The sequence below is a fragment of the Pleuronectes platessa genome, chromosome 4 (genome assembly GCF_947347685.1).
Source record: "Pleuronectes platessa chromosome 4, fPlePla1.1, whole genome shotgun sequence".
NCBI lineage: Eukaryota > Metazoa > Chordata > Actinopteri > Pleuronectiformes > Pleuronectidae > Pleuronectes > Pleuronectes platessa.
This window is the reverse complement of record NC_070629.1, coordinates 16,317,363-16,324,414: the sequence shown is the minus strand read 5'-3', so window position 1 is coordinate 16,324,414 and position 7,052 is coordinate 16,317,363. Positions and strand designations below refer to the sequence as shown.

Here is a 7,052-nt window from a genome sequence, read left to right as displayed (position 1 = left end):
TTTCACGATGAACCAAAAAGTTTCCATGATAATATTATAGCTTAACAGATCTCTGCATTTCTGCTGTGTGCAATACATACGGTATTGTCCATAAAGTTGTTACCGTCCAAGCAGACCTCAGTTACAGTGGCATTGTGAAAATTCCCACTCGTAGCATGCAATACAGTTCTCTCTCTCTCTCTAGTGCAAGAACTTTTCGTTTTCATTCCTTAGTCTGCGTACGTGTCACTCGGAATCTGTTGTGCATTCAGACCTGCTACCGCCATAGATTAAATGAAATCTGTGGACACGCTATTAAGAAAGTGAAACAAAGTTCAAGCCGCGTCTTATTTCGGATCCGCAGCAACACTTTATGGTTCTTTTCCTGACCCATACTCCATCCCATCAACATTACTTTTTCTTTAAACTACAGAATAAGAGCTGACAACTTTAATGAAATCGATGAAATTTACTACTGGATTCCATGAAAATAAAACTTTGGAAGTCAAAAATGTAGCTTGTCTTTGTGGAATAAGGTGAATATAAAATGAGAATTTGAATAACACTGGTCAAGTGTGTGTTTGTGTGTGTGTGTGTGTGTGTGTGTGTGTGTGTATGTTTGGAAAATCACACTGTAGGTGTAGTTGCACACTGCTCTGTGCACTGATTGATGGCTGCTGTCCACGCGGGCCTCGGTTTGAGTGGATTGGAGTCATAGCACATGAGCAAACACAAGACGGAAGACTGAGAAACTCTCCACTACAAAGAATAGACTCGCTGCACCGCACACACAACCTGCAGAGGAGTAAACTCACTCACTCACACACACATCCACACACACCACACCCACAGATCCACTTCCCCACCTCCAGCGCTTGAAGATCTACCTGCCAGCTGCTGCCAGTCGCAGGGAAAGATGGGCTTTGTTGGTTTTGTGAAACCCACCGACAAGACCCCCCTGGAGACTGCAGGTCTCCAGCAGCACAAGCCTCAGCCTTATCCACTCCGCCGCACAGGCAATCTGTTTTCTATATTACCAGGCTGTATCACTGTACTATGCACTATAGAACAGCAATTGAGCAGGAAATTAAGTTAGGGGATCGGTATTTGGCGGAGGAGAACGAGCTGGTGTGGTCTTCCCTCTCCACATACAAGGATCATTAAATATCACACGAGTTTCTTGATAAATTTCCTCCTCTCCTCTCTCTGCTGTTCTCATAAACCCACTCCCCTCTTGCTCCTCTCTCTCTCCTCTTCAGTCTGTCTGTGTCTTTTCTTTCTTCCTCAATTTCCCTCTCATCATTTGCCAGTTTCTCTCTCGTCTTGCTGTATTTGTAGTGAGTATGAAACAAAACATCCTAATGGATGTTTGAACAGCTTGAGATGTGTCGGCCTGGGAACTACCTCCCTGTGACAGGGAGCTCTGGCAGGGAATTGAGACCATTACAAGGGGAAAATAGGGGACATATTTCTTTCTCTTCCTCTTTGTTTATTTCTTTTCCTCTCACTGGGTCCTTCTGTGTAGTCCTCCCTCGCTTCTCTGTCTATTTTCTCTCATTATTTCTCTGTACATACAAACAGAGGACAGAATCCAAGCTCTTTTTGGATTAGCAGATGTGGAGGGAACTTTTCTAACCTCTGTCCTCTTCCACCTCGCTCCTACACTCCTGCCTTCTTCCTACACAGTATACCTCAACTTATACTTAACTGTTTTCAGAGAGTGAGTGTGAGTGAGTGTGAAAAGTTAGTGTGTGACCGAGAGAAGTGGAGAAAGAGTTTGGTCAGTAAGTTGCTATCCAAACCCGTAACACCAAGCTTTCACTGAAGCAGTGGCAGTTTGGTGAGATGAATGAACATTGGAGTGCACATATAATCTTACACACACACACACACACACGCAGACACACACACACTTTTTTAACTCCTGGGTGAATTCTCAGTTTTACTTTCTAGCACAAAAGGACTTTTTTGTTACTTTTATTAACTTCTTAATCATAAACCTCATTATCAAACTAATAATTAAGTTATATTTCAAATTACATTTAGGTTAATTTGGGCTTTTCAAATGCCCCAGATCTCAATTTAATAATGAAATGTATATTCATAGAAGACATAAATTCCATTGCTCCTTCTTCACACTTTTAGGAAAAACTTTATTTGGCAGTTTGAACGGACTCGAGCACATTTTCTGTAAATACTTAAATTTCGTAAATGTTTGATGCTGTTTTTTTTTCTTAAACCTATCACCAAATTACCGAAGCATAATTTGATGTATATTATATAATTAATAATTTACTGACATTTTGAGTTCCTGGCTCATACTAATGTTATTGCACAAACCCAAAAGCAGACACTGGCATTCCTGTGTTCATCCACAAACAAAGCAGCAGACTCACAAGGACACACTCACAACAACAGAGCTCTTGATGCAACAATCCAGGGTATCAGTAATCACTTGTGTTGACAGCTAAATTAACAAGTGCTACCAGACCCATTACTTTTGCCTCCTGGTTATGTAACAAATGTAATGAATATATACCAATACACTGTCGGACAGATAATCAAATAAATCAATATCTATACATAAGCAAATGAACAGGAACAAAAAACATATATATTGGTCTGGAGGTAAATTTACGACTATTGCTGGCCCCATGGAGAGACACGCAGCACTCACGGCCGGCGCTGTGGTCAGGTTAGTGGGAGGCGGTCGGGGAGATAAGGCGCCAAACAGGTCTAAATCCCTCCTGAAGCGGTCTTGATGGACAGACAGGCCACCATTAACAATGCGGTGGCTTGTGAGAGCAGCAGCTGATGGAAAGATACCCTGGCATTTGCTGTGTTAAGAAGTGGCCCTTAAAGATTTCACACTTCCAATTTCTTTGAATTATCTGCCATCTCCAACCTGTCACTCAGCCTGACAATCTCAGATTCTTGCTCACCGAGGCACCGGGGCTGGTTATTGACAAAGCAATCCGCCGTGATACAGCAAAGCCTGATAAAACATTAGTCAAACAACACCGACGTGCAACTCTAGACCCACCTCGCAGATGGATGCCCGCTCACGCTCCTCCTTTCTCTCTTTAAATACATTTCTATTCATGTCTGCTGAAACAGATTGTGATTCACACCATAAACAGAGTATTTTCAGCACAACAGTGGATTTTCGGGATTACCAGAGGTTTTTTGGAGGCTAATTTATGCTCGGATTGTGAAAAAATAGGTGTAATTTATAACTTTGTATAGACAGCATGTCACGATGTGGTAAATTGTGGTTCACGGAGCAGAATGGATTTGTTGATGTCCACCTAAGGCCGTGGTGACAGCCAGTGATGTTACAGTACGACGCTGAACAGACTGCTTATCAGATCTCTGCTGGTCTGATTCGCTCAGCGCTGCAGACAGGCCATGATAGAAATATCACAACACCCCATTACCCTCAGCATTCGGTACATAGTGCACCGCCTGAGCTTTCCATGAATTATTAAAAGCAGACAGATTACGCTGCAAGGCTGGAAGTCTCGAGGCATGATACAGATGCTGCTGAGCAAAACAGTAACATCAGAAGTGGGCTTTGCCCTGTTTTTAAGAGGAGGGCGTCTCTTTTTTTATTTAAGGTCTGAATCAGATTAGAGAGGGTGGCCGTCTGGATAGGCACATGGGTGTGTGGATAAGAAAAAGGAAATTGTGGGTGGGGTTTGCACATGTGTGTGTGTGTTTGTGTGTCTGCTGCAGAGGATGAAGGGGGTTGAAGGGCAAAGTGTCAGGGCTTGTCAGACATGTGGCCTGGTGGGTTGGCTGGATGCTTGGTTTGCTGTCTTGATGGCTGGCTGGGTGCAGCCGAGCTCCAGCCTGGCAAAGCTCTCTCTCCCTCCTTCTCCCCTTCTCCCTCACTCTCCCTGGAGTGACGGGCTGAGACATTAAGACAGGCGTTTTAATTAACTGTGCCACTCTTCCACCTGCTGCCCTCAATATGCTCCGGCCCAGGCAAGCTGTCTCTCATACCACTGATTCTCGTGCGCTCTTTTTTTTTGTTTTTTTGCTCCATCTTTCCATAATTTCTCCTGTTCTCGCTCCTTGTCCTTCTCTCACTTTCTTTCCAGTTTGCAGACCTTACCCTCCATCAGTCCGACTTGCTCCCCCCCACCTCTCTTTTCAATCCCTCGTGCATCCCGCCGCAGCTTGACCCCAATAAATGAGAACTCATACCAATAGATAAGACGATTCCATGTGACAGAATTAGCCAATTTCTTTTTTGAACTCAGAGAGAATTAATTTCTACATGTGTCCTGTTCTACTGACCCTCTAACTACCCCCCTCCCCAATCCAACCACACACACACACACACAGACACACTGTCACACACTTCAAATCTATCTGGTAATTCAGTTCTGCTCGACACTCATCAGGCTATTCATTAAGGCCTGATTGGAGATGGATATTTCAGTTCCCTTATGACAGAATGGAGCTAGGGATCAAACTGGGGACATTACGGGATTTAGAAGAGCAAACGCAACACACAGTAGCCACACTAGTGTGTGTGTACACTTCAACATGTCCCTGTGAATACGTGCTCATAAATGTTTGTATTAATGTGTGTAAATGTATGCCTGGTCATTTAAGAATCTCATTTAGTGCGGTGACTCCTATAGTTTAATCATTTAAATCATAAATTGAGAATTAATTCGAACAGAATGGAGCAACAAATGATCCACTTTTAGCACTCAACTAAAATTGTATTACACTTTTAATGGGGTTAATAATAGACACATTAGCAACACAGGAAAAACGACTCTACAAAGTGTTGTATTAAAAGAATTAATGTCCTCCCTTCAGAATTGAAGCCAGGTCTTGGAGATACAGTTAAAGCTAACAAATGGCGTAGCTCTGGCTGCATGACGGGGCCTCAGTCGCAGGCAAACTACAGTAAGAAGACAGCAGCAGGGGCCAATATATCAGCCGGGCAGAAAGGGAGCATTCATCTGCGGTGGAAGGAGAGGTGACTTTGAAGTTCTCCACAGTGAGGTGAAAGAGCAGCCGTGGCCTCAACCTCTGTGTTTATGTAGCCGCACTAGCCCTGGGAGAGCTCTTAATGAATGATGTGGATAGATGGACACCACAGCTAAAAGCTCACACTCGCACGTCTGTGTGAGGGCCAAGACACACACCAAGGATTTACACATACTTTATGTGCAGGTCGCGGACATGTCAGCGTGTAAGGTACATGAGAGCATGTACAGAACAGGAACAAATGCATAAAACAGCAGGCAGAAGGTGCTTGATTAAGTCAATGCAGGAAACGGCTGCATTACACTGTGTCGCGCTAATAGGTTTCAAACATGAGCGGGGACTCACCTGTGAGAAGTATGCTATGCCAACATCCTGCAGCAATCGCTCTCACTGGCGAGCTTGGTAGCATCACTTCCTCTGGCGACAGGATGTTCTTCTTCATGTTCCCACATGCACGTCCACAGCCCCACTGGAACAACCTGCCGTCACCTGCACCTCATCGGTAGATAGATGGAGAGACGGATACTTTAATGGATTCAGCAGCTTATTGAACAATTCAAAGAAAAGCAGCACAAATAGAAACTTAATATACACATGCATTTATATAGAGGGAAACTGTACAGTTCTGCACTAAGAGCAGAACCAGTTAATACATGTATAACGTTTTTTATTTAAGTGACATGTATTTATAAATTATTTCTGCAGAATCTTTCAATGCATCAATATACACACTTAAGATTTTTTATCAGAAATTCCAGAACAAAGGTTTTATCATGTAATTTAAGAAACATATGAAAATATCTAGTGAAAGAAGATGTTTTAGACTCTGTGCAGTTCCTCGATAATTAGAAAGTAGATTTGGGGGGGGGGTTCCGACCCCCTGCAGATGCATCATGCATCTCTGTGCAGCATGTTGTCCTTGTTGTGCAGCGGCTGCATGGGGGCCTCTGGTGATAAATTATGGATGCAACGCAAAAGCTGTAAAATTTGTTGTATCTTCTATTATCTTCATGTTAAAGGCCACAAAAGCTCTTCAGTGAAGTCAGCCATTAAGAAATGACAGGTATTGCTATCAGGCTTCTTTATAGCCTATTACCTGCAATGACAGCAGCTGCTGCTGCACCACTGTACGGCCTATCACATTATTTGCAGCTAAAGTCAGCTACTGTGTCATTTCGCCTCATTTTCTTGACAGTGCTATCATAAATCCATTGGGCTGCAGGGGGAACTGTCGACTACCTAGATTATCTTCATAGCCTGAATGAATTCTGAAATGTATGTAACAGGCAATGACTGTTATGGATCAGGAGCCAGGGCCATATTCTCACTAACTCTCTCTCTCCTTCCTTGTCTCTCTCTCTCTCAGGTGATGCGCCGATCGAGGGCTTGAGGGCTCGACACTCACATAAAATTGAGTGAAACAGGTGAACTTTGAAACACACAGTGAAAGCTCATGAAAGGTGACGTCAGCTTCATTAAGTTACCGTCCAGCTGATTTGTGTTGGTGCGTTTTCAAAGAACAGTTCCAGAAATATAATTCCCTACACTTTCACTCTCCTCTGCTGGCTGGGAGAGAATTTGTACTCTTAAGTAATATCTAAATCACACAAGTGCTTTTAGAGATACATTTTAATAAAATATTAGTAACATTAAATGTGAAATATACGTGTCCTGTTATTTGTTTGAAGGTGTAAAAAAAGAGCTTAAAATAGAAGGTCAAACCTTTTTGGCTGCTCTGGGAAATAACTCTGTGATTCGTGTGTTAAACTTTATTTTTAAAGATCATTGATTTCTTGGACTTCAAAATATGATCAGCAATAGTAACTATAATTCTGATTATTTAAGCTAGAAGGAGGAAATGTGTGTTACAGCTTAAATTATACAGACCAATACTGTGGAGCCCTATGAGAGACCATTTTTAAACCTCATAGACCCACTAACACATGTCACATTCTGTAGTTATGTGACATGTAGTTGCATGGTTTAGCAGTCTATACTTGTGTTTGTTTTTCAAGTATTTATATTCTTAATTAATGCAAAACTGTAAATATGAGGTAATTATT

General features: G+C 42.5%; 1 long non-coding RNA gene across 1 annotated transcript in view; it reads right to left on the bottom strand.

The window, feature by feature from the left end:
• Nucleotides 1-5,426, bottom strand: part of LOC128438791 (uncharacterized) — a 158,197-nt gene extending 152,771 nt beyond the window's left edge. The window contains exon 1 of the long non-coding RNA XR_008338387.1: nt 5,335-5,426. This is a non-coding gene — a long non-coding RNA (uncharacterized LOC128438791). The remainder of the gene's footprint in view (nt 1-5,334) is intronic.
• Between the last annotated feature and the right edge of the window lie 1,626 nt (nt 5,427-7,052).